Source organism: Euprymna scolopes, chromosome 32 (assembly GCF_053919585.1).
Source record: "Euprymna scolopes isolate OS-2025 chromosome 32, ASM5391958v1, whole genome shotgun sequence".
NCBI classification, from domain to species: domain Eukaryota; kingdom Metazoa; phylum Mollusca; class Cephalopoda; order Sepiida; family Sepiolidae; genus Euprymna; species Euprymna scolopes.
In genome coordinates, this window is record NC_136513.1 from 19,735,561 (window position 1) to 19,758,746 (window position 23,186).

The 23,186-nt window shown below is 37.4% G+C and overlaps 28 non-coding genes across 28 annotated transcripts; all 28 read left to right on the forward strand.

The window, feature by feature from the left end:
* The first annotated feature begins 13,057 nt into the window (after positions 1 to 13,057).
* Trnal-cag (transfer RNA leucine (anticodon CAG)) lies at positions 13,058 to 13,141 on the forward strand. The gene has a single exon. It is a non-coding gene; the product is annotated as a tRNA-Leu (tRNA).
* Positions 13,142 to 13,469: 328 nt separating this feature from the next.
* On the forward strand, positions 13,470 to 13,553 carry Trnal-cag (transfer RNA leucine (anticodon CAG)). Its single transcript has one exon. It is a non-coding gene; the product is annotated as a tRNA-Leu (tRNA).
* A 174-nt stretch (positions 13,554 to 13,727) lies between these two features.
* On the forward strand, positions 13,728 to 13,811 carry Trnal-cag (transfer RNA leucine (anticodon CAG)). Its single transcript has one exon. It is a non-coding gene; the product is annotated as a tRNA-Leu (tRNA).
* A 174-nt stretch (positions 13,812 to 13,985) lies between these two features.
* Trnal-cag (transfer RNA leucine (anticodon CAG)) lies at positions 13,986 to 14,069 on the forward strand. The gene has a single exon. It is a non-coding gene; the product is annotated as a tRNA-Leu (tRNA).
* Positions 14,070 to 14,239: 170 nt separating this feature from the next.
* On the forward strand, positions 14,240 to 14,323 carry Trnal-cag (transfer RNA leucine (anticodon CAG)). Its single transcript has one exon. It is a non-coding gene; the product is annotated as a tRNA-Leu (tRNA).
* Positions 14,324 to 14,497: 174 nt separating this feature from the next.
* Trnal-cag (transfer RNA leucine (anticodon CAG)) lies at positions 14,498 to 14,581 on the forward strand. Its single transcript has one exon. It is a non-coding gene; the product is annotated as a tRNA-Leu (tRNA).
* Positions 14,582 to 14,751: 170 nt separating this feature from the next.
* Trnal-cag (transfer RNA leucine (anticodon CAG)) lies at positions 14,752 to 14,835 on the forward strand. The gene has a single exon. It is a non-coding gene; the product is annotated as a tRNA-Leu (tRNA).
* A 174-nt stretch (positions 14,836 to 15,009) lies between these two features.
* Positions 15,010 to 15,093, forward strand: Trnal-cag (transfer RNA leucine (anticodon CAG)). The gene has a single exon. It is a non-coding gene; the product is annotated as a tRNA-Leu (tRNA).
* A 417-nt stretch (positions 15,094 to 15,510) lies between these two features.
* Positions 15,511 to 15,594, forward strand: Trnal-cag (transfer RNA leucine (anticodon CAG)). The gene has a single exon. It is a non-coding gene; the product is annotated as a tRNA-Leu (tRNA).
* A 432-nt stretch (positions 15,595 to 16,026) lies between these two features.
* Positions 16,027 to 16,110, forward strand: Trnal-cag (transfer RNA leucine (anticodon CAG)). Its single transcript has one exon. It is a non-coding gene; the product is annotated as a tRNA-Leu (tRNA).
* A 174-nt stretch (positions 16,111 to 16,284) lies between these two features.
* Positions 16,285 to 16,368, forward strand: Trnal-cag (transfer RNA leucine (anticodon CAG)). The gene has a single exon. It is a non-coding gene; the product is annotated as a tRNA-Leu (tRNA).
* A 173-nt stretch (positions 16,369 to 16,541) lies between these two features.
* On the forward strand, positions 16,542 to 16,625 carry Trnal-cag (transfer RNA leucine (anticodon CAG)). The gene has a single exon. It is a non-coding gene; the product is annotated as a tRNA-Leu (tRNA).
* A 432-nt stretch (positions 16,626 to 17,057) lies between these two features.
* On the forward strand, positions 17,058 to 17,140 carry Trnal-cag (transfer RNA leucine (anticodon CAG)). Its single transcript has one exon. It is a non-coding gene; the product is annotated as a tRNA-Leu (tRNA).
* Positions 17,141 to 17,314: 174 nt separating this feature from the next.
* On the forward strand, positions 17,315 to 17,398 carry Trnal-cag (transfer RNA leucine (anticodon CAG)). Its single transcript has one exon. It is a non-coding gene; the product is annotated as a tRNA-Leu (tRNA).
* Positions 17,399 to 17,568: 170 nt separating this feature from the next.
* Trnal-cag (transfer RNA leucine (anticodon CAG)) lies at positions 17,569 to 17,652 on the forward strand. The gene has a single exon. It is a non-coding gene; the product is annotated as a tRNA-Leu (tRNA).
* Positions 17,653 to 17,826: 174 nt separating this feature from the next.
* Trnal-cag (transfer RNA leucine (anticodon CAG)) lies at positions 17,827 to 17,910 on the forward strand. The gene has a single exon. It is a non-coding gene; the product is annotated as a tRNA-Leu (tRNA).
* Positions 17,911 to 18,578: 668 nt separating this feature from the next.
* Trnal-cag (transfer RNA leucine (anticodon CAG)) lies at positions 18,579 to 18,662 on the forward strand. The gene has a single exon. It is a non-coding gene; the product is annotated as a tRNA-Leu (tRNA).
* A 174-nt stretch (positions 18,663 to 18,836) lies between these two features.
* Positions 18,837 to 18,920, forward strand: Trnal-cag (transfer RNA leucine (anticodon CAG)). The gene has a single exon. It is a non-coding gene; the product is annotated as a tRNA-Leu (tRNA).
* A 419-nt stretch (positions 18,921 to 19,339) lies between these two features.
* On the forward strand, positions 19,340 to 19,423 carry Trnal-cag (transfer RNA leucine (anticodon CAG)). Its single transcript has one exon. It is a non-coding gene; the product is annotated as a tRNA-Leu (tRNA).
* Positions 19,424 to 19,597: 174 nt separating this feature from the next.
* Positions 19,598 to 19,681, forward strand: Trnal-cag (transfer RNA leucine (anticodon CAG)). The gene has a single exon. It is a non-coding gene; the product is annotated as a tRNA-Leu (tRNA).
* A 174-nt stretch (positions 19,682 to 19,855) lies between these two features.
* Trnal-cag (transfer RNA leucine (anticodon CAG)) lies at positions 19,856 to 19,939 on the forward strand. Its single transcript has one exon. It is a non-coding gene; the product is annotated as a tRNA-Leu (tRNA).
* Positions 19,940 to 20,113: 174 nt separating this feature from the next.
* Trnal-cag (transfer RNA leucine (anticodon CAG)) lies at positions 20,114 to 20,197 on the forward strand. Its single transcript has one exon. It is a non-coding gene; the product is annotated as a tRNA-Leu (tRNA).
* Positions 20,198 to 20,629: 432 nt separating this feature from the next.
* Positions 20,630 to 20,713, forward strand: Trnal-aag (transfer RNA leucine (anticodon AAG)). The gene has a single exon. It is a non-coding gene; the product is annotated as a tRNA-Leu (tRNA).
* Positions 20,714 to 20,887: 174 nt separating this feature from the next.
* On the forward strand, positions 20,888 to 20,971 carry Trnal-cag (transfer RNA leucine (anticodon CAG)). Its single transcript has one exon. It is a non-coding gene; the product is annotated as a tRNA-Leu (tRNA).
* A 174-nt stretch (positions 20,972 to 21,145) lies between these two features.
* Trnal-cag (transfer RNA leucine (anticodon CAG)) lies at positions 21,146 to 21,229 on the forward strand. The gene has a single exon. It is a non-coding gene; the product is annotated as a tRNA-Leu (tRNA).
* Positions 21,230 to 21,661: 432 nt separating this feature from the next.
* Positions 21,662 to 21,745, forward strand: Trnal-cag (transfer RNA leucine (anticodon CAG)). Its single transcript has one exon. It is a non-coding gene; the product is annotated as a tRNA-Leu (tRNA).
* A 432-nt stretch (positions 21,746 to 22,177) lies between these two features.
* Positions 22,178 to 22,261, forward strand: Trnal-cag (transfer RNA leucine (anticodon CAG)). The gene has a single exon. It is a non-coding gene; the product is annotated as a tRNA-Leu (tRNA).
* A 690-nt stretch (positions 22,262 to 22,951) lies between these two features.
* On the forward strand, positions 22,952 to 23,035 carry Trnal-cag (transfer RNA leucine (anticodon CAG)). Its single transcript has one exon. It is a non-coding gene; the product is annotated as a tRNA-Leu (tRNA).
* The last annotated feature ends 151 nt before the right edge of the window (positions 23,036 to 23,186 follow it).

Here is a 23,186-nt window from a genome sequence, read left to right on the forward strand (position 1 = left end):
CCCATGATTAAATCATATAAAACGGCAAGAAGCGTCAGTGGCGAAAAAATTACCCTCGAAGGAGAATATTTTTTTCCAGAACAGGACCGAAAAAGCAAGAATTTTTGTCATGCGAAAATCAAACAACCTCTTTGGAACTGATCTGTTCGAAAAGTTTAGACTATGGGATCTGCCTTTAAGCTCATTTTGCCAAAAGGTTGAGGATTCGAATGTGGAGGCAGAAAAACTTAAGAGGGAGTTAAAAGAGAATTTTCCAGACATATTTTCAGGCGGGTTGGGACGTAAAAGTAAATGAACAGCCAGTGTTCAGAAAGAAAACAAATGTTTCATACGCTGCTATAGATCAGATAGACGGTGAATTAGAAAGACTCGAAAACATGGGTATCATCGGAAAAATTGATCATGCTGAGTGGGCTGCACCAACGGTTTACATCAAAAAGAAGAGTAAGGAGATTCGGGTCTGCGCCGACTTCGCGACAGGCTTAAACAGGACATTACAAGATCACCATTATCCTCTTCCGAGCCCTGATGAGATATTTGCGAAACTGAATGGAGGGAAATATTTTTCTTAAATCGACCTCAGTGATGCGGACTTCTAGTCGATGAGGAGTGTTCAAAGCTGCTATGTATTAATACCCATAAGGATTGTACAAGTTTAACAGACTTCCTTTTAGGGTCAAAGTCGCCCCCTGCGATTTTTCAGCAAATTATGGATATTATGTTAAATGGGTTGGATTTCGCAGTAGGGTACCTGGACGATGTGTTAATGAAAAGTGCTAGCAAAGAACAACACAAAGCTCATGTAAACCAAGTATTCAAAAGGATCCAGGATTATGGATGTAAAGTAAAACAGGAAAAAATGTACATTTTTCACGGAGAAAATAAAATACTTGGGGCAAATCATCGATAAACATGGAAGAGGGCCGGATCCAGGTAGATCGAGTGCAATAAAGAATATGCCTGCTCCAGAAAATATTGCATCTTTACAAAGTTTCTTAGGTTTGGCAAATTACTACAATGTATTTGTGCCAAATATGCAAAACTTAGGTCGCCTTTAAATGAACTGTTAAGGAAAGACCAAAAATAGGTCTGGACGCAAGAGTGCGAAGAAGCATTTAGGAAAATTAAAGAGACTTTAACGTCTGACTTGTTTCTGGCACATTATAATCCCAAGCGTGAAATTATAGTTGTACACGATGCCAGCTCCTATAGCATAAGAGCATGCATTTTGCACAAAATGGATGATGGAAAAGTGAAACCCATAGCACATTCATCCCGATCACTTTTGCCAGCCGAAAAGAACTACTCACAAATTGAAAAAGAGGCGCTAAGCATTATATTCACGATAAAGAAATTTCATCATTTCCTGCACGGTAGACAATTTCTGTTACAAACAGACCACAAACCATTATTAACGATTTTCGGATCGAAAAAGGGACTACGACAACACACGGCGAATAGACTCCAAAGATGGGGTACCATACTTCTGAATTACAATTTTCAAATGGAGTATGTACCATCTAAAAATTTGGTCATGCAGACGGGTTATCGAGGTTAATACCTAAGCAGACAGAACCATTGGAGGATATGGTAATAGCAGCCATTCAAGTGGAAGTTGGAGTAAAATATATGTTATGTGACAGAATAAGAGAACTTCCAGTAATGCTTGATGAGATTAAGAGTAAGGTAGAGGTGGACGAATTTATTATACGCATGAAAGAAAGGATCAACAATAATGAACTGGATGAAGAAATTTATTCAATTTGTGATAACGTCCTGTTATATCGCGACAAGGTCGTAATTCCTGCGACATTACAGAAAAGAATGCTCAAGAAATTCCATGTAGGACATCCAGGTATATCAAGAATGAAAAGCCTTATACGCTATTTCGTTTATTGATCAAACATGGATAAGGATATAGAAGGAAAAATCAGGGAGTGTAGAGGATGCGCATTAGCTATGAAAACTCCTCCGATTCAATTCGGATCGTGAGCAAATCCGGACCGACCTTGGTCTAGGATTCATTTAGATTTTGCAGGACTGCTAGATGGGTTCTATTATCTCATTGTTGTAGACAGCCTATCTAGATGGCCGGAAGTATTAAAATGTAAGAATCCCACATCCGAGGTAACTATCAACTTCCTGTATGAACTATTCCCGAGGTGTGGAGTAGTAGACTGCATTATTACAGACGATGGAACGCAATTTACGTCTACAGAATTTAAAAAGTTTTGCGAGGGTCATCTAATCGAGCATATAACCATTCCGCCATACCACCGAAGAAGTAATGGACAAGCAGAGAAATTTGTTGACACATTCAAGAGAGCTCTGAAAAAAGCTAGTGGATTGCCGACGGATAAGTCAATCCAACAGTTTCTACAAGTCTTCAGAGTCACTTCGAATGCAAACATCGAAATGTTGAAGACACCTGCTGAGGTTATGTTCGGACGCAAGGTTAGACCGATTTTTCACAAGTTGTTACCAAACTAGGATAGGCCAAACCTAAAAAAGCTGATAACAAAAAAACAAAACAAAAAAACAAAACAAAAAAAAAACAAAAACGGTATAAAGTTGGCAAAAGAGTCTTCTACAAGATTCACAAAAATAATAAGACTTTCTGTGAGTCCGGCATTGTTGAGAAACAAATAGGCAACATGGTCTACATGATTAAGGGACCAGGCTTCATACACAAACGTCACACTAACCAAATTCGGAAAAGATACTCGAACAGTGAGGTGACCAGATCGCCTGAGAAGGACATCATGGACACAGTGTTTCAAGTGGCTATACCAGAGACAGCTCTGGAGAACAGAAGATCAAACAGAAAACGGAAATCAACAGAATTGATTAGGGTGAACCCAAAACAAAAACGTTATTAATCCCAGACGAGATATTTTCAAAGAGGGGTGTTATACCGGCCTTCCTTGAACAGAGGAATTTACACGGATTAGCACTATAAATAGCGCTAGTAATTTCAACACCGGTGTGATGATGCGACTGCACTTCAACTGCTAGCCGAGTGCCCAGCAGATATCCAAACTTCCTATCTTTGTACATTATTGTTAATACACTTGTTCCTTAACCGAACCTCGACGTGATTGTTCTTATTTTCACTGTTGTTCCACGACACAATAGATACGTTTGAATAGTAAATAAAAGATGAGCATAAAAATTGCGTTCTGCTGCCGACAAAGTCGCTGAAAGCGTTTTTGATATCGCTTAGGTTTTTTAAGCATTTCTCACTCAGAAAATTACTTGAAAAAGTGATAGTCGGTAGGTGAGATGTCTGGAGAGTATGGCGGATGAGGCAAATTAATCACTATTTCCAGCGATGAATGATGGCTGTACATATGTGTCCAGAGCATGCTTATTATTTTTTAGCATTGATAGTAGTAATTCTAAACCACTGTATCTTTTAACAAGCCTTTTTCGTTTGTTTTGTTATTGTAAAAATTTGTGTACAACCTTTTCGTTTCTTTTGCTATTATTGTAAATAAAGGAAAGTATCATTTTCCTAAAATCATATTTCATATCGTTCATATTTTTAATTGTTACCTCTTGAACGTAGCAGCTGTCTAACTACTGAGCTGAACATCGGCAGTTGTCGTAAAGAGTCCACTTTTCATTGCAACTCACAACCTGGTCGAGAAATGGATCTTTCTTGTTGCGTAAAAGAATAGAAAGATGACACTTCATAAAGGCGTTTCTTTTGGTTGTCATTCAATTCGTGAGGCACCCATTTATCAAGTTTTTTTTATTGTCTTTCCGATCTCAAGTGGTTGGAAATCATCGTATATAGTATATGTTATGTTTATTTCAGAAGCAAGTTCTTGAACAGTTGTGCATGAATTGACTTCGACTAAGGCTCTTAATTTTTTTTTTACACGGTGGTCACCACTTATCAAGGCCCGGAAGCCACTCAGGGATAAGGGTTATTGCAAGTACAGTACGTTAGCGTGGAGATTTAATGAAGTGTTTACTTAAGAGGGCGGTTCATTAGGAATTTGTTAACGCTGGACTTGAAGATATCCAAGTTGTAGTCAGGTGGGAAGCAGGCAGACGGAACAGAGTTCCACAGGCGTGCAGTTCTAAGAAAGAAGCTTTAATCGTTTTCAACACCCGATGGCCGACCACTACACTCATCATCTTCAAGACTCTCGTCGCTGCTACGAAATTTCTTGAACCACTATTGTGCTGTGCGTTCAGTAGTGGTTCCTGGGCCAAACTCTTCGTTGATATCACGAGCTGTTTCAGCAGCTTTCCAGCCTAGCTTGAATTGAAATAAGAAAATTTTACGAATTTGCCTTTTTTTTCCATCTTGTATTCAACGTTCTGAAAAGAAGACATAATTGCTTTAAAACGATTGTAATTTAAACGATTAGATAGAGCGAAAAACGCTTTTTAAAATGATATATAAAGCAAAGGTATTATAATGAAAATTTATTTGGAAACACATCATTCAAAATCAAAATTAAAAATTCCGCAAGAACTTGTGAACTTAATAAAACACCCATGATTCAGTTGCCATGTATGGAGGGGGAAGGGGGAGCAAAAATTTACATACAAGGGTCATTCCAAAACTAAAGCCTCCTAATTTCTTTAAAATTAAACACATTGAAGAGCTACGAAGACAGGAGTGGTGCCATTAAAAGTAGCGATTATTTGTGCTCTAGAATTTATTTTTCTACATAGTCACCATCAGTCTTAATACACTATTTCCAGCGATGAATGATGGCTGTACAATACATATGTGTCCAGAGCATGCTTATCATACAAGGGTCGTTCCAAAAGTGAAGCCTCCATTTTTTTTTAACTGAAAATGTTGAAGAGCTACGAAGACGGGAATGTCACCATTAAAACGACGGACTTTTCATGCTCCAGAATTTATTATTCTACATGGTCACCACAATTCTCAATGCACTTTTGCTAGGAATTCAAAGACACATCTATGTTTCTGACAAACGTCCGTGGCAGGAATTGATTTCTTAGATTCTCGCATTGTCAATAACTGCAACAGAAAGATGACACTTTCAGGTCATAAATGCATAAGTTCTGTCATCATAACAATGCAATTTGCACACCCTTCTGATCTATTCGGGCGAAATAATAATAATAATAATAATAATAATAATAATAATAATAATAATAATAATAATAATAATAATAATAATGATAATAAAAATAAAAACAAGAGCCATTACTTTTGGAACACTCCTTGTAGAAGCGGATACAATTTCACCTTGAATTGCTGCCTTGTTGGCACATTTACTGTATCACATGAAAATATACAAGTACAATCATAACACTTCAGAACTGTCTAATTATCGTCTGCTTCCTTTTTACAGCTCGTTGATCATCAATTCACTATTTTGATCAATAGTAACCTCTTTCTTTATCAAGGGGAGATAACTAAGTTTTTAAAACCATCCACGGATTGTCTCCCTTGCTATTATTAATTTATGTTTTTTCCAATTTACGTGTTTCTCTATAAGGACAAAATGAGTCACGAGGTCAGTTTTTAATGCAGGGGAAATTTAACATCCCAGTTAAAAAGGATTTATTTTTCTCTAACCGAGGACATAACATCGACATGAATTATTTTAAAGGGAATACCGTTATCAAAAACAATTTATTTTGCGTTGCCTAGTCACTTGTTACGTATTTGCGTTTTTTTTTTAAATAATAATAATAATAATAAAAAGATATTTCAATTAATAGAAGTTGCAAGCCTTTAAAATTCCGTAAATACCGGATAGAGAAAACATTTTGTTTAGTCAGTTAATGATCTAAAGAAAATTCGCTCGTTTTCGTCAGATCCGATCTTTACAGAACTTATATGAAATACTTATTTGTGGAAACCCAAATAGGTCACAATGGTTAGGTAGAAGAAAAATATTTTTTCTGACTAACTTCCCAATAGCATTTCCTTTAAAATAATTTATGTCGGTAATAGTAATTATTACTCAGAACATATACTATACTTTGATCGGTGATTGTTTACATTACGCATTTTAGGGGAAAACATTATTATGTACTTATGTGTCATGGCGAAATTAGTATAAATTAAAAAAACAAAAAAAACAAAAAAAAAAAACGAAAAATCAACCAGGAATAATTGGCGCTGTTTTACAATTTGTTGCACAGGGAGACAACTCTTTTTTACTAAGAGATTCGTTCATTTTTTTCATCTCATAGTTGAGGACGCTCAATGTTGCAACGATATGTTTTATTTAATCAGAACATAAAAAAAAAAAAAAAAAGAAAGCTGCGGCGATTTATTTATTTATTTCTATGTAACAAAGTTTAATTTGCTAATAATACAAAATGTAGCCTTTACGCGATTATTAAGGCAAAACCAGCAAACGTTATTTTCATTAGATGAAAACATTTAAAAAAGAAGCTGCGGCAATTTTTTGTCTTAATTAAAAAGTAAATATTAAGGTTTAAAATTTTTTTTTTTAACCTTTAAAAAACATACAAAGAATGAAACTCTTTAATAAAACCAGGATGAAACTTTTAAAGCTGTGACGATTTTTATTTTTTATTTTATTTTATTTAATTTTTTTTACACAGCTTATAATATTAATAACACTTATGGCCTCGGTATTTATAAAAAAAGGATTAGAGGTAGGAAAGGATGCCATAAAGGTCACAACCAAGAATACATGAAATGAACAACGTTGGAAGTGTGTAGATTTTGACTCCATATAATTAAAGACAGACGAATATTGAAGGTTGAGAACCGATTTTATTTACTACTAACAACTTGTATTATAAGAGGCAAAGTGTTCGTAGGATGGAATGTGATTTAACGAAGAATGGATTGTCCGATGGAGATATTTGACAGTTTGTATTACGGTGAAATGTTCGTAGAATGTTTGCAGGTATGTACGATTTAACAAGGAATGAATGTTCGTAAAATGTTTGTAGGTATGTATGAATTGACAAGAAATGAATGTTCGTAAACTGTTTGTAGGTATGTATGAATTGACAAGGAATGAATGTTCGTAAAATGTTTGTAGGTATGTATGAATTGACGAGGAATGAATGTTCGTAAAATGGAACTTATCTTTTGGACGATGGAGATGGTTAAGGTAGGCCGGTCATCCTGCTGTCGGTGATGCGTGTCCTGGTTTGTAACTGGAAAGCGGGTGACTTCTTTCATCAGCAGCTAGCAGCCCGGCGTCTTCGTCTTCTTTTCCCGCCTCTTTCTTCATTTCTTTAGGTCGGGTGGGAGAATCTGTCCGTGCGTTCACTGACGCAGCAGGGCGAATCTCCTCTTCCCTCTTTTTGGTTCCATCAAATCCCTCGTTTTATAGTGGCGCACCGGCTCCCAGTGACTGTGATATTTGAGGTGTTTATTTTAGGCGCGGAGCTCTGCCATTATTCGATAATTATTTTGTGGTTATCTCATTTTTTTCTTACCAGGCGGAAGCGATGCGTGGAGCCATGTGCAAAAGACGATTTTTCATTTTGTCTCTCATGGTGGATGCGTTAACATCCGGTTCGCTGCTAATTCTCATCACGTTCCCACACACACTAACATCTAGTTTTGAACATTAGAAAAAATGAAAATGCGACGATGATTGTCGAGCATATAAAATAAATTGCAATTTTGTTTAAAAAAAATTACAATTCCTCTATAACTATCGTCACATTTTTATTTTTTGTAATGTAAAAAAAAACTAGATGTTGGTGTTATTAATATTATAGGCTTTGCTACAGTAACAAAAAATTGAAAGAACGTATTTAAATAATCCGCTTTAATCCGTTTGAACATGTTTTTCCTCACACACACACACACACACACACACACACACACACACACACACACACACACACACACACACACACACACACGCACGCACACACACACATGTACGCATGCACATACGCACAGACACCTACATATATTCACGTTCACCTACATACACTCACATTCATGTGCATACACACACACACTAACGTACACACATGTATGCACACATACGCGCACATGTACACACACATGGGCAACGTTACTTCCCCTGAAAGGAAATCCAGACATGCGCAGTCAGAACACTGACCCGGTATAAAAGTCAACAACAAATGTTCAACTTCCTCTTTCTTCCCTTTTGCCTTGGTTCGTCAACCAGACAAGTTCGCGTTCACAGCTTGTGGCCTGAAGACACTTCCACGTGGACGACTACTACCATGTACGCAGGCTTTACTGAGGTCCACCCCCTCTCTCTTTCTTTTTCTACACGCTGGACTGCCATTTCTCGTTCCCCTACTTTATTCCTCTTTTTCCATGCGCGTAGTCGTCACGACTGAACTAAACACGTGTTCCACCTAAACCATTTATTTTCAACAGAAAATAAACATGTTTATTTTATTCAGCAATTGAGTTTTGTTTCCTTCCTTCCATTCATTTCATTATTTTCTTTTGTAGCGAGTTAGGATTATTATATCCTGGTTCGCAACAAACCTAACCGTAAATACGCATCAATTAGATTTGTATCATTTTCCCTGGTTTACCGTCAGGTTCTTGGACTACCCAGAAAACTTAAAGAAAAGGGAAAATAAAAATTATCTCCCCTGAAAATTATTGTTAGCACAAGGTGACCCAAAATAAAAACAAAAGCTAAATGGGGGCCATCTAGAACATATGCTGTAGAACGGATAAAAAACGGCCAAAGACCCTAGTGTTTTGATGTGATGTTTTGAATATAATAAACTAGTTATGACCAAAGTTTCATTTCATTCGGACAAAACACTGATCTGAGGGAGATAACTCTATTTTACTAAGCCATTAGCGCACAGTAAGCACCCACATTTTCACCACTTTAGCTCTCTATTGCGTCTAACCGATATAAAATGTTCCATTGGCGTTCTTTTTGAAAATTCAACATTTCATGCATTTATGAGCTACAATCAACATCCAAATGAATGCTTTGACGATAATTACTGTTTTCAAAAGGCGAACAATTAAAAGATACATCTGCCTTACTTAAAAATGCTAGGTTTATTTATGGTGACTTTTAGATATATATAAAAAAAACACCCAATAGTTTTGCTGATGAGGAGACTTTGTTAAAAAAAAAACTATATGTCAAAATTATTGTCCGTGGCTTAATGTCTATCACAATAAAAACATCGTTTCCGAAACGATCGTACAAATTATTGACTTTGTTGTTGTTCCTTCTTATGAAACAGATTTTTAATTTTTAATTCTAATTTGAATTTTGAATTATCAATCACATTACTAAATATATATATATATATATATATATATATATATATATATATATATATATATATATATATATATGTATGTGTGTGTGTGTGTGTGTATATACACATATATATATACACACACATATCTATCTATCTATCTATCTATCTATATATATATATATATATATATATGTGTGTGTACACACACACACACACACACACACACACACACACACACACACACACACACACACACATATATATATATATATATATATATATATATATATATATATATATATATATATCAAAGAATGAGAGTTCAATAATATAGAAAAGTTGTTTTAATTTGATTTATTCAAATTAAAACAACGCTTCTATATTATTGAACTCTCATTCTTTGACGTTATTCTCGCGTTAGCTGCGCACAGTTCAAACAATTCAAAATAAAACCGCCAGATACAACGTGTGGCTCTATACAGACTTCTTTCTCCAAAGTAACAGCATGACAAGGAAGAAGAAAAGAAAAAAAAAAAAGAAACAAAGGACACACCGAAGATGGAGTCTACCTCTGAAATATATTTGTGATGAATTTCGAACAAGTAAAATATTTGTTTATTTTCCTAATCTTACTTGTGATTTGGTTTAAAGTGCACGGTACGCATTTTATATATATATATATATATATATATATATATATATATATATATATATATATATATATATATATATATATATATATATATATATATATATATATATATATATATATATACGCATCAATTTATTTAAAAGAAACAAATATTCGCATCAATTTATTTAAAAGAAACAAATATTCGAATCCAATCCGAGATTGTTTAGGAAATGGCACAAAATTCCTTCGCACAATTCTTTAATAATAATAAAAACAACTTTCTTAAATTTTAATTTTTTAAGCAGTTTAAATAAAAAATTCAAAAGTATTTTTTTTTCACGAACTGATAAGAAAAAAAAAACAAAAAAAAAACAAGCATACGAAATAGGGAGCTAAAGTGGCCAACAACGCTTATGTCTTAGTAAGATAAAGTATCTCCCTCAGATCAATGACGACATATCCAACAGCGTCGATATGTCGTGGTGTAAAACAAAACCATTAAAACAAAACCGGTTGTATCAACACGCAGAAGTTTAAATGAAATGCAAACATCTCACTGCACAACTCCCCACCTAGAATGCCTCCTTTACATTTGGTCCCTAATCACAATGGCTCTAATGTTTCAATAACAATATGCCTTATTTGTGGTGAATAAATTTTTTTTTTTTTAAATCCAGTTTAAATTTAAGTTAAAACAAACTCAATTGTCACCTAAGGGAAATAATTCTTAACCACATTTTCGAATAAAATGCAAATAAGGGTTATTTCCCCTAGATTGCAATTGATCACATACCATTTATTGCAACTAATGATATATTACTGGCTGCATTTGATCGTCTTTTTTCTTTTCTTTTTTTTTTTAATTGCTTTTTCACCCCAAAGAAGGCACAGTATCACTGGATGTAAAGGGCTACTATTAAGGACAAAATCTGCAGGGATATGTAGCGAGTTGAACAGCAAGATGACTGTTCATATTACTCTTGAACTTCTGCATGTCAGTACAGCCGGGGAAGCAGGGGCTCAAAATCTAGCAGTTCGAGGGAAGTAACTAGTTGAGTAGAAGCTTTTCCGGCATCTAGTGTATGGGTGGGATTTTGTTGCTTGCCAGGTTAGTTGGGGGTATTTACGTTGAGGGGGTACCAAAGGCTGGGAGTTCGTCGAAGCACCTGCCATTAAAATACTTGTGAAATAGGCACAGGGATGCAACATTTCGTCGATGGGACAGAGGTTGGAGTTTGGTTGACAGTGCGGGAGCTATTCGGTTGGTCACTATGTTTTGAACCGTGTCTAGTAGTGAAAGAAAGACTAGTAGCTGATGCATCAGCCCAAATGAGACAACAATACTCGCGGAAAAATGGTGGCGTTCCGTTGCACTAGGTACAGGATACTCTCAGACTGGTTGTATGCTTTGGCATAAGCGTTCAAAGGCAATGTGAGAGCATTTTCTTCAAAGTGCTTGGTTGTATAAATTAGGTAATGCAGACACATGCACACATACACGCATACACACATACACACACGTACAAACATACGCGCGCACACACACACGCGCGCGCACACGCACGCACACACACACACACACACACGCACACACACACATATATAAACACAAGAGCATGGCACACACTCACGTATCGCATATACAGACATACGCATAAACATACGAGGTCACTTCAATAAGTTCCCAGACTTGTTGTACAGGCATTTAAAATTATCGTAGACTCTTGACAATTCATTATGTTATTGTTATACATCGGACGAGATGACTGACCAATTTTTATGATTTCAAATTCAAATAAACAGCTATAGCAGGAATTGGAATACACCCTACTAAAGGCTGATTCTCACAGCTGGAGATTTTCAAAGATGCAATCTTTACATGATGAAAATTTAGAAGAATGAAATGCAATAAGATTCGGGAGATTTAGCATTTAGTTGTATAAATAGCCTCGAACCATGTTATTAAAAAAGTTACACATTGGTGCGACATCGGTATGTATAGCTTAGTGTAAACAGAAGTTTGTTTATATTTACTTTATTATTGAAATGTAATCATGTGATTAGCATTTAATTTAAATCAATCACGCCGTTAAAAGAAAAGAAATAATGCAAGATGAAATTTTAAAATGATTAAATACGTTTTATTTTATTATTAAAAATTACAAATATTGAACAATAAAAACAACAGGTTGGCTTTGTTCTTGAAAAGAAATAATGACAGATGGAGTTAAATATTGAATTAATCACATGATTATTGAAAACTGAATTATATAATTATTATAAAATAAAAAAAACATTTAAACAATTTTATATGTAAAATACCGTGGTTAATCTGAACAATTTTTTACGTAAACAAACTTCAGTCAAACTTAAGCGATATATATCGGTGTTGATCAAAGTTGACTCAACCTACGACACAACCGTATGAAATGCTTCGGACTGATTTATGACAAACTTACATGAGTAAGTAGAACGTTATGAGTGGCAGAAGAGATAAAAAAGAAAGAGAATCTGTGCGGATTAATGAGATATGTAGTAGGAGGAAAATGGTAAACCATCGGAGTTCATAAACCAAATAAAGAATTTCAAAGATACAGCAACAAAGAAGCTTAACAAATATTTTGTTACATTAATGACAAACAGTAAAATTTTGTATGATTTTATTTTCTTTAGACTATTCAATGTTGAATGCAAATATTTAAACGTATCAGGATGGCCGAGCGGTCTAAGGAACTGCTTTCAGGTCGGTTTTCTCGGCGCGGGTTCGAATACCACTTCTGACAAAAATAGCTGACGCTTGATTTTTTATAAAGTGTAAAATTTGCATAAAGGAGCTGCATTCATAGTGCCGCATATGAATGAATTTTGTTACATTAATGACAAAAGACAAAATTTTGCATAATTTTATATTCTTTAGAATATTCAATGTTGAATGGAGACGAGTAAATGAGTCAGGATGGCCGAGCGGTCTAAGGCGCTGTGTTCAGGTCGCCGTCGGGTGTTCCCGGCGTGAGTTCGACCCCACTTCTGACACCAATAGCTGATGCTTGACATTTTATAACATCGAAAGTGAAAAATTCGCATAAAGAAGCTGCACTGATATTGCCGCATATGAATGAATTTTGTTACATTAATGACAAAAGTCAAAATTTTGCATAGTTAGATATTCTTTAGAGTATTCAATGTTGAATTGAGCAGTGCAAATATGTCATGATGGCCGAGCGGTCTAAGGCGCTGCGTTCAGGTCGCAGTCGGGTGTTCCCGGCGTGGGTTCGAATCCCACTTCTGACAACAATAGCTGATGCTTGAATTTTTATAAAATCCAAAGTGTAAAATTCGTATCAAGAAGCTGCACTGATATTGCCGCATATGAATGAATTTTGTTACATTAATGACAAAAGACAAAATTTTGTTCCCGGCGTGGGTTCGAATCCCACTTCTGACAACAAAAGCTGATGCTTGAATTTTTATAAAATCCAAAGTGTAAAATTCGCATAAAGAAGCTGCACTGATATTGCCGCATATGAATGAATTTTGTTACATTAATGACAAAAGACAAAATTTTGCATAGTTAGATATTCTTTAGAGTATTCAATGTTGAACGGAGACGAGTAAATGTGTCAGGATGGCCGAGCGGTCTAAGGCGCTGCGTTCAGGTCGCAGTCGGGTGTTCCCGGCGTGGGTTCGAATCCCACTTCTGACAACAAAAGCTGATGCTTGAATTTTTATAAAATCCAAAGTGTAAAATTCGCATAAAGAAGCTGCACTGATATTGCCGCATATGAATGAATTTTGTTACATTAATGACAAAAGACAAAATTTTGCATAGTTAGATATTCTTTAGAGTATTCAATGTTGAACGGGGACGAGTAAATGTGTCAGGATGGCCGAGCGGTCTAGGGCGCTGCGTTCAGGTAGCAGTCGGGTGTTCCCGGCGTGGGTTCGAATCCCACTTCTGACAACAAAAGCTGATGCTTGAATTTTTATAAAATCCAAAGTGTAAAATTCGCATAAAGAAGCTGCACTGATATTGCCGTATATGAATGAATTTTGTTACATTAATGACAAAAGACAAAATTTTGCATAGTTAGATATTCTTTAGAGTATTCAATGTTGAACGGAGACGAGTAAATGTGCCAGGATGGCCGAGCGGTCTAAGGCGCTGCGTTCAGGTCGCAGTCGGGTGTTCCCGGCGTTGGTTCGAATCCCACTTCTGACAACAAAAGCTGATGCTTGAATTTTTATAAAATCCAAAGTGTAAAATTCGCATAAAGTAGCTGCACTGATATTGCCGCATATGAATGAATTTTGTTACATTAATGACAAAAGACAAAATTTTGCAGTGTTATTCTTTAGAGTATTCAATGTTGAACGGAGACGGGTAAATGTGTCAGGATGGCCGAGCGGTCTAAGGCGCTGCGTTCAGGTCGCAGTCGGGTGTTCCCGGCGTTGGTTCGAATCCCACTTCTGACAACAAAAGCTGATGCTTGAATTTTTATAAAATCCAAAGTGTAAAATTCGCATAAAGAAGCTGCACTGATATTGCCGCATATGAATGAATTTTGTTACATTAATGACAAAAGACAAAATTTTGCATAGTTAGATATTCTTTAGAGTATTCAATGTTGAACGGAGACGAGTAAATGTGTCAGGATGGCCGAGCGGTCTAAGGCGCTGCGTTCAGGTCGCAGTCGGGTGTTCCCGGCGTGGGTTCGAATCCCACTTCTGACAACAAAAGCTGATGCTTGAATTTTTATAAAATCCAAAGTGTAAAATTCGCATAAAGAAGCTGCACTGATATTGCCGCATATGAATGAATTGTGTTACATTAATGACAAAAGACAAAATTTTGCAGCGTTATTCTTTAGAGTATTCAATGTTGAACGGAGACGAGTAAATGTGTCAGGATGGCCGAGCGGTCAAAGGTGCTGCGTTCAGGTCGCAGTCGGGTGTTCCCGGCGTGGGTTCGAATCCCACTTCTGACAACAAAAGATGATGCTTGAATTTTTATAAAATCCAAAGTGTAAAATTCGCATAAAGAAGCTGCACTGATATTGCCGCATATGAATGAATTTTGTTACATTAATGACAAAAGACAAAATTTTGCATAGTTAGATATTCTTAAGAGTATTCAATGTTGAACGGAGACGAGTAAATATGTCAGGATGGCCGAGCGGTCTAAGGCGCGGCGTTCAGGTTGCAGTCGGGTTTTCCCGGCGTTGGTTCAAATCCCACTTCTGACAACAAAAGCTGATGCTTGAATTTTTATAAAATCCAAAGTGTAAAATTCGCATAAAGAAGCTGCACTGATATTGCCGCATATGAATGAATTTTGTTACATTAATGACAAAAGACAAAATTTTGCATAGTTAGATATTCTTAAGAGTATTCAATGTTGAACGGAGACGAGTAAATGTGTCAGGATGGCCGAGCGTTCAGGTCGCAGTCGGGTGTTCCCGGCGTGGGTTCGAATCCCACTTCTGACAACAAAAGCTGATGCTTGAATTTTTATAAAATCCAAAGTGTAAAATTCGCATAAAGAAGCTGCACTGATATTGCCGCATATGAATGAATTTTGTTACATTAATGACAAAAGACAAAATTTTGCATAGTTAGATATTCTTTAGAGTATTCAATGTTGAACGGAGACGAGTAAATGTGTCAGGATGGCCGAGCGGTCTAAGGCGCTGCGTTCAGGTCGCAGTCGGGTGTTCCCGGCGTGGGTTCGAATCCCACTTCTGACAACAAAAGCTGATGCTTGAATTTTTATAAAATCCAAAGTGTAAAATTCGCATAAAGAAGCTGCACTGATATTGCCGCAAATGAATGAATTTTGTTACATTAATGACAAAAGACAAAATTTTGCATAGTTAGATATTCTTTAGAGTATTCAATGTTGAACGGAGACGAGTAAATGTGTTAGGATGGCCGAGCGGTCTAATGCGCTGCGTTCAGGTCGTAGTCGGGTGTTCCCGGCGCGGGTTCGAATCCCACTTCTGACAACAAACGCTGATGCTTGCATTTTTATAAAATCCAAAGTGTAAAATTCGCATAAAGAAGCTGCACTGATATTGCCGCATATGAATGAATTTTGTTACATTAATGACAAAAGACAAAATTTTGCATAGTTAGATATTCTTTAGAGTATTCAATGTTGAACGGAGACGAGTAAATGTGTCAGGATGGCCGAGCGGTCTAAGGCGCTGCGTTCAGGTCGTAGTCGGGTGTTCCCGGCGCGGGTTCGAATCCCACTTCTGACAACAAAAGCTGATGCTTGAATTTTTATAAAATCCAAAGTGTAAAATTCGCATAAAGAAGCTGCACTGATATTGCCGCAAATGAATGAATTTTGTTACATTAATGACAAAAGACAAAATTATGCATAGTTAGATATTCTTTAGAGTATTCAATGTTGAACGGAGACGAGTAAATGTGTCAGGATGGCCGAGCGGTCTAAGGCGCTGCGTTCAGGTCGCAGTCGGGTGTTCCCGGCGTTGGTTCGAATCCCACTTTTTACAACAAAAGCTGATGCTTAATTTTTATAAAATCCAAAGTGTAAAATTCGCATAAAGAAGCTGCACTGATATTGCCGCATATGAATGAATTTTGTTACATTAATGAAAAAAGACAAAATTTGGCATAGTTAGATATTCTTTAGAGTATTAAATGTTGGACGGAGACGAGTAAATGTGTCCGTATGGCCGAGCGGTCTAAGGCGCTGCGTTCAGGTCGCAATCGGGTGTTCCCGGCGTGGGTTCGAATCCCACTTCTGACTACAAAAGCTGATGCTTGAATTTTTATAAAATCCAAAGTGTAAAATTCGCATAAAGAAGCTGCACTGATATGGCCGCATATGAATGAATTTTGTTACATTAATGACAGAAGACAAAATTTTGCATAGTTAGATATTCTTTAGAGTAGTCAATGTTGAATGGAGACGAGTAAATGTGTCAGGATGGCCGAGCGGCCTAAGGCGCTGCGTTCAGGTCGCAGTCGGGTGTTCCCGGCGTTGGTTCGAATCCCACTTCTTACAACAAAAGCTGATGCTTGAATTTTTATAAAATCCAAAGTGTAAAATTCGCATAAAGTAGCTGCACTGATATTGCCGCATATGAACGAATTTTGTTACATTAATGACAAAAGACAAAATTTTGCATAGTTAGATATTCTTAAGAGTATTCAATGTTGAACGGAGACGAGTAAATGTGTCAGGATGGCCGAGCGGTCTAAGGCGCTGCGTTCAGGTCGCAGTCGGGTGTTCCCGCGTGGGTTCGAATCCCACTTCTGACAACAAAAGCTGATGCTTGAATTTTTATAAAATCCAAAGTGTAAAATTCGCATAAAGAAGCTGCACTGATATTGCCGCATATGAATGAATTTTGTTACATTAATGACAGAAGACAAAATTTTGCATAGTTAGATATTCTTTAGAGTATTAAATGTTGGACGGAGACGAGTAAATGTGTCCGTATGGCCGAGCGGTCTAAGGCGCTGCGTTCAGGTCGCAGTCGGGTGTTCCCGGCGTGGGTTCGAATCCCACTTCTGACAACAAAAGCTGATGCTTGAATTTTTATAAAATCCAAAGTGTAAAATTCGCATAAAGAAGCTGCACTGATATTGCCGCATATGAATGAATTTTGTTACATTAATGACAAAAGACAAAATTTTGCATAGTTATTCTTTAGAGTATTCAATGTTGAACGGAGACGAGTAAATGTGTCAGGATGGCCGAGCGGTCTAAGGCGCTGCGTTCAGGTCGCAGTCGTGTGTTCCCGGCGTGGGTTCGAATCCCACTTCTGACAACAAAAGCTGATGCTTGAACTTTTATAAAATCCAAAGTGTAAAATTCGCATAAAGAAGCTGCACTGATATTGCCGCATACGAATGAATTTTGTTACATTAATGACAAAAGACAAAATTTTGCATAGTTAGATATTCTTTAGAGTATTCAATGTTGAATGGAGACGAGTAAATGTATCAGGATGGCCGAGCGGCCTAAGGCGCTGCGTTCAGGTCGCAGTCGGGTGTTCCCGGCGTGGGTTCGAATCCCACTTCTGACAACAAAAGCTGATGCTTGCATTTTTATAAAATCCAAAGTGTAAAATTCGCATAAAGAAGCTGCACTGATATTGCCGCATATGAATGAATTTTGTTACATTAAAGACAAAATTTTGCATAGTTAGATATTCTTAAGAGTATTCAATGTTGAACGGAGACGAGTAAATGTATCAGGATGGCCGAACGGTCTAAGGCGCTGCGTTCAGGTCGCAGTCGGGTGTTCCCGGCGTTGGTTCGAATCCCACTTCTTACAACAAAAGCTGATGCTTGAATTTTTATAAAATACAAAGTGCAAAATTCGCATAAAGAAGCTACACTGATATTGCCGCATATGAATGAATTTTGTTACATTAATGACAAAAGACAAAATTTTGCATAGTTAGATATTCTTAAGAGTATTCAATGTTGAACGGAGACGAGTAAATGTGTCAGGATGGCCGAGCGTTCAGGTCGCAGTCGGGTGTTCCCGGCGTGGGTTCGAATCCCACTGATGACAACAAAAGCTGAGGCTTGCATTTTTATAAAATCCAAAGTGTAAAATTCGCATAAAGAAGCTGCACTGATATTGCCGCATATGAATGAATTTTGTTACATTAATGACAAAAGACAAAATTTTGCATAGTTAGATATTCTTTAGAGTATTCAATGTCGAACGGAGACGAGTAAATGTGTCAGGATGGCCGAGCGGTCTAAGGCGCTGCGTTCAGGTCGCAGTCGGGTGTTCCCGGCGTGGGTTCGAATCCCACTTCTGACAACAAAAGCTGATGCTTGAATTTTTATAAAATCCAAAGTGTAAAATTCGCATAAAGAAGCTGCACTGATATTGCCGCAAATGAATGAATTTTGTTACATTAATGACAAAAGACAAAATTTTGCATAGTTAGATATTCTTTAGAGTATTCAATGTTGAACGGAGACGAGTAAATGTGTCAGGATGGCCGAGCGGTCTAAGGCGCTGCGTTCAGGTCGTAGTCGGGTGTTCCCGGCGCGGGTTCGAATCCCACTTCTGACAACAAACGCTGATGCTTGCATTTTCATAAAATCCAAAGTGTAAAATTCTCATAAAGAAGCTGCACTGATATTGCCGCATATGAATGAATTGTGTTACATTAATGACAAAAGACAAAATTTTGCATAGTTAGATATTCTTAAGAGTATTCAATGTTGAACGGAGACGAGTAAATGTGTCAGGATGGCCGAGCGTTCAGGTCGCAGTCGGGTGTTCCCGGCGTGGGTTCGAATCCCACTTCTGACAACAAAAGCTGATGCTTGAATTTTTATAAAATCCAAAGTGTAAAATTCGCATAAAGAAGCTGCACTGATATTGCCGCATATGAATGAATTTTGTTACATTAATGACAAAAGACAAAATTTTGCATAGTTAGATATATTCTTTAGAGTATTCAATGTTGAACGGAGACGAGTAAATGTGTCAGGATGGCCGAGCGGTCTAAGGCGCTGCGTTCAGGTCGCAGTCGGGTGTTCCCGGCGTGGGTTCGAATCCCACTGATGACAACAAAAGCTGAGGCTTGCATTTTTATAAAATCCAAAGTGTAAAATTCGCATAAAGAAGCTGCACTGATATTGCCGCATATGAATGAATTTTGTTACATTAATGACAAAAGACAAAATTTTGCATAGTTAGATATTCTTTAGAGTATTCAATGTTGAACGGAGACGAGTAAATGTGTCAGGATGGCCGAGCGGTCTAAGGCGCTGCGTTCAGGTCGTAGTCGGGTGTTCCCGGCGCGGGTTCGAATCCCACTTCTGACAACAAACGCTGATGCTTGCATTTTTATAAAATCCAAAGTGTAAAATTCGCATAAAGAAGCTGCACTGATATTGCCGCATATGAATGAATTTTGTTACATTAATGACAAAAGACAAAATTTTGCATAGTTAGATATTCTTTAGAGTATTCAATGTTGAACGGAGACGAGTAAATGTGTCAAGATGGCCGAGCGGTCTAAGGCGCTGCGTTCAGGTCGTAGTCGGGTGTTCCCGGCGCGGGTTCGAATCCCACTTCTGATAACAAAAGCTGATGCTTGAATTTTTATAAAATCCAAAGTGTAAAATTCGCATAAAGAAGCTGCACTGATATTGCCGCAAATGAATGAATTTTGTTACATTTATGACAAAAGACAAAATTTTGCATAGTTAGATATGCTTTAGAGTATTAAATGTTGAACGGAGACGAGTAAATGTGTCAGGATGGCCGAGCGGTCTAAGGCGCTGCGTTCAGGTCGCAGTCGGGTGTTCCCGGCGTGGGTTCGAATCCCACTTCTGACTACAAAAGCTGATGCTTGAATTTTTATAAAATCCAAAGTGTAAAATTCGCATAAAGAAGCTGCACTGATATGGCCGCATAAGAATTAATTTTGTTACATTAATGACAGAAGACAAAATTTTGCATAGTTAGATATTCTTTAGAGTAGTCAATGTTGAATGGAGACGAGTAAATGTATCAGGATGGCCGAGCGGCCTAAGGCGCTGCGTTCAGGTCGCAGTCGGGTGTTCCCGGCGTTGGTTCGAATCCCACTTCTTACAACAAAAGCTGATGCTTGAATTTTTATAAAATCCAAAGTGTAAAATTCGCATAAAGTAGCTGCACTGATATTGCCGCATATGAATGAATTTTGTTACATTAATGACAAAAGACAAAATTTTGCATAGTTAGATATTCTTTAGAGTATTCAATGTTGAACGGAGACGAGTAAATGTGTCAGGATGGCCGAGCGGTCTAAGGCGCTGCGTTAAGGTCGCAGTCGGGTGTTCCCGGCGTGGGTTCGAATCCCACTTCTGACAACAAAAGCTGATGCTTGAATTTTTATAAAATCCAAAGTGTAAAATTCGCATAAAGAAGCTGCACTGATATTGCCGCAAATGAATGAATTTTGTTACATTAATGACAAAAGACAAAATTTTGCATAGTTAGATATTCTTTAGAGTATTCAATGTTGAACGGAGACGAGTAAATGTGTCAGGATGGCCGAGCGGTCTAAGGCGCTGCGTTCAGGTCGTAGTCGGGTGTTCCCGGCGCGGGTTCGAATCCCACTTCTGACAACAAACGCTGATGCTTGCATTTTTATAAAATCCAAAGTGTAAAATTCGCATAAAGAAGCTGCACTGATATTGCCGCAAATGAATGAATTTTGTTACATTTATGACAAAAGACAAAATTTTGCATAGTTAGATATGCTTTAGAGTATTAAATGTTGAACGGAGACGAGTAAATGTGTCAGGATGGCCGAGCGGTCTAAGGCGCTGCGTTCAGGTCGCAGTCGGGTGTTCCCGGCGTGGGTTCGAATCCCGCTTCTGACTACAAAAGCTGATGCTTGAATTTTTATAAAATCCAAAGTGTAAAATTCGCATAAAGAAGCTGCACTGATATGGCCGCATAAGAATTAATTTTGTTACATTAATGACAGAAGACAAAATTTTGCATAGTTAGATATTCTTTAGAGTAGTCAATGTTGAATGGAGACGAGTAAATGTATCAGGATGGCCGAGCGGCCTAAGGCGCTGCGTTCAGGTCGCAGTCGGGTGTTCCCGGCGTTGGTTCGAATCCCACTTCTTACAACAAAAGCTGATGCTTGAATTTTTATAAAATCCAAAGTGTAAAATTCGCATAAAGTAGCTGCACTGATATTGCCGCATATGAATGAATTTTGTTACATTAATGACAAAAGACAAAATTTTGCATAGTTAGATATTCTTTAGAGTATTCAATGTTGAACGGAGACGAGTAAATGTGTGAGGATGGCCGAGCGGTCTAAGGCGCTGGGTTCAGGTCGCCGTCGGGTGTTCCCGGCGTGGGTTCGAATCCCACTTCTTACAACAAAAGCTGATGCTTGAATTTTTATAAAATCCTAAGTGTAAAATTCGCATAAAGAAGCTGCACTGATATTGCCGCATATGAATGAATTTTGTTACATTAATTACAAAAGACAAAATTTTGCATAGTTAGATATTCTTTAGAGTATTCAATGTTGAACAGAGACGAGTAAATGTGTCAGGATGGCCGAGCGGTCTAAGGCGCTGCGTTCAGGTCGCAGTCGGGTGTTCCCGGCCTTGGTTCGAATCCCACTTCTTACAACAAAAGCTGATGCTTGAATTTTTATAAAATCCAAAGTGTAAAATTCGCATAAAGAAGCTGCACTGATATTGCCGCAAATGAATGAATTTTGTTACATTAATGACAAAAGACAAAATTTTGCATAGTTAGATATTCTTTAGAGTATTCAATGTTGAACGGAGACGAGTAAATGTGTCAGGATGGCCGAGCGGTCTAAGGCGCTGCGTTCAGGTCGCAGTCGGGTATTCCCGGCGTTGGTTCGAATCCCACTTCTTACAACAAAAGCTGATGCTTGAATTTTTATAAAATCCAAAGTGTAAAATTCGCATAAAGAAGCTGCACTGATATTGCCGCAAATGAATGAATTTTGTTACATTAATGACAAAAGACAAAATTTTGCATAGTTAGATATTCTTTAGAGTATTCAATGTTGAACGGAGACGAGTAAATGTGTCAGGATGGCCGAGCGGTCTAAGACGCTGCGGTCAGGTCGCAGTCGGGTGTTCCCGGCGTTGGTTCGAATCCCACTTCTTACAACAAAAGCTGATGCTTGAATTTTTATAAAATCCAAAGTGTAAAATTCGCATAAAGAAGCTGCACTGATATTGCCGCAAATGAATGAATTTTGTTACATTAATGACAAAAGACAAAATTTTGCATAGTTAGATATTCTTTAGAGTATTCAATGTTGAACGGAGACGAGTAAATGTGTCAGGATGGCCGAGCGGTCTAAGGCGCTGCGTTCAGGTCGCAGTCGGGTGTTCCCGGCGTTGGTTTGAATCCCACTTCTTACAACAAAAGCTGATGCTTGAATTTTTATAAAATCCAAAGTGTAAAATTCGCATAAAGAAGCTGCACTGATATTGCCGCAAATGAATGAATTTTGTTACAATAATGACAAAAGACAAAATTTTGCATAGTTAGATATTCTTTAGAGTATTCAATGTTGAACGGAGACGAGTAAATGTGTAAGGATGGCCGAGCGGTCTAAGGCGCTGCGTTCAGGTCGCAGTCGGGTGTTCCCGGCGTTGGTTCGAATCCCACTTCTTACAACAAAAGCTGATGCTTGAATTTTTATAAAATCCAAAGTGTAAAATTCGCATAAAGAAGCTGCACTGATATTGCCGCATATGTATGAATTTTGTTACATTAATGACAAAAGACAAAATTTTGCATAGTTAGATATTCTTTAGAGTATTCAAT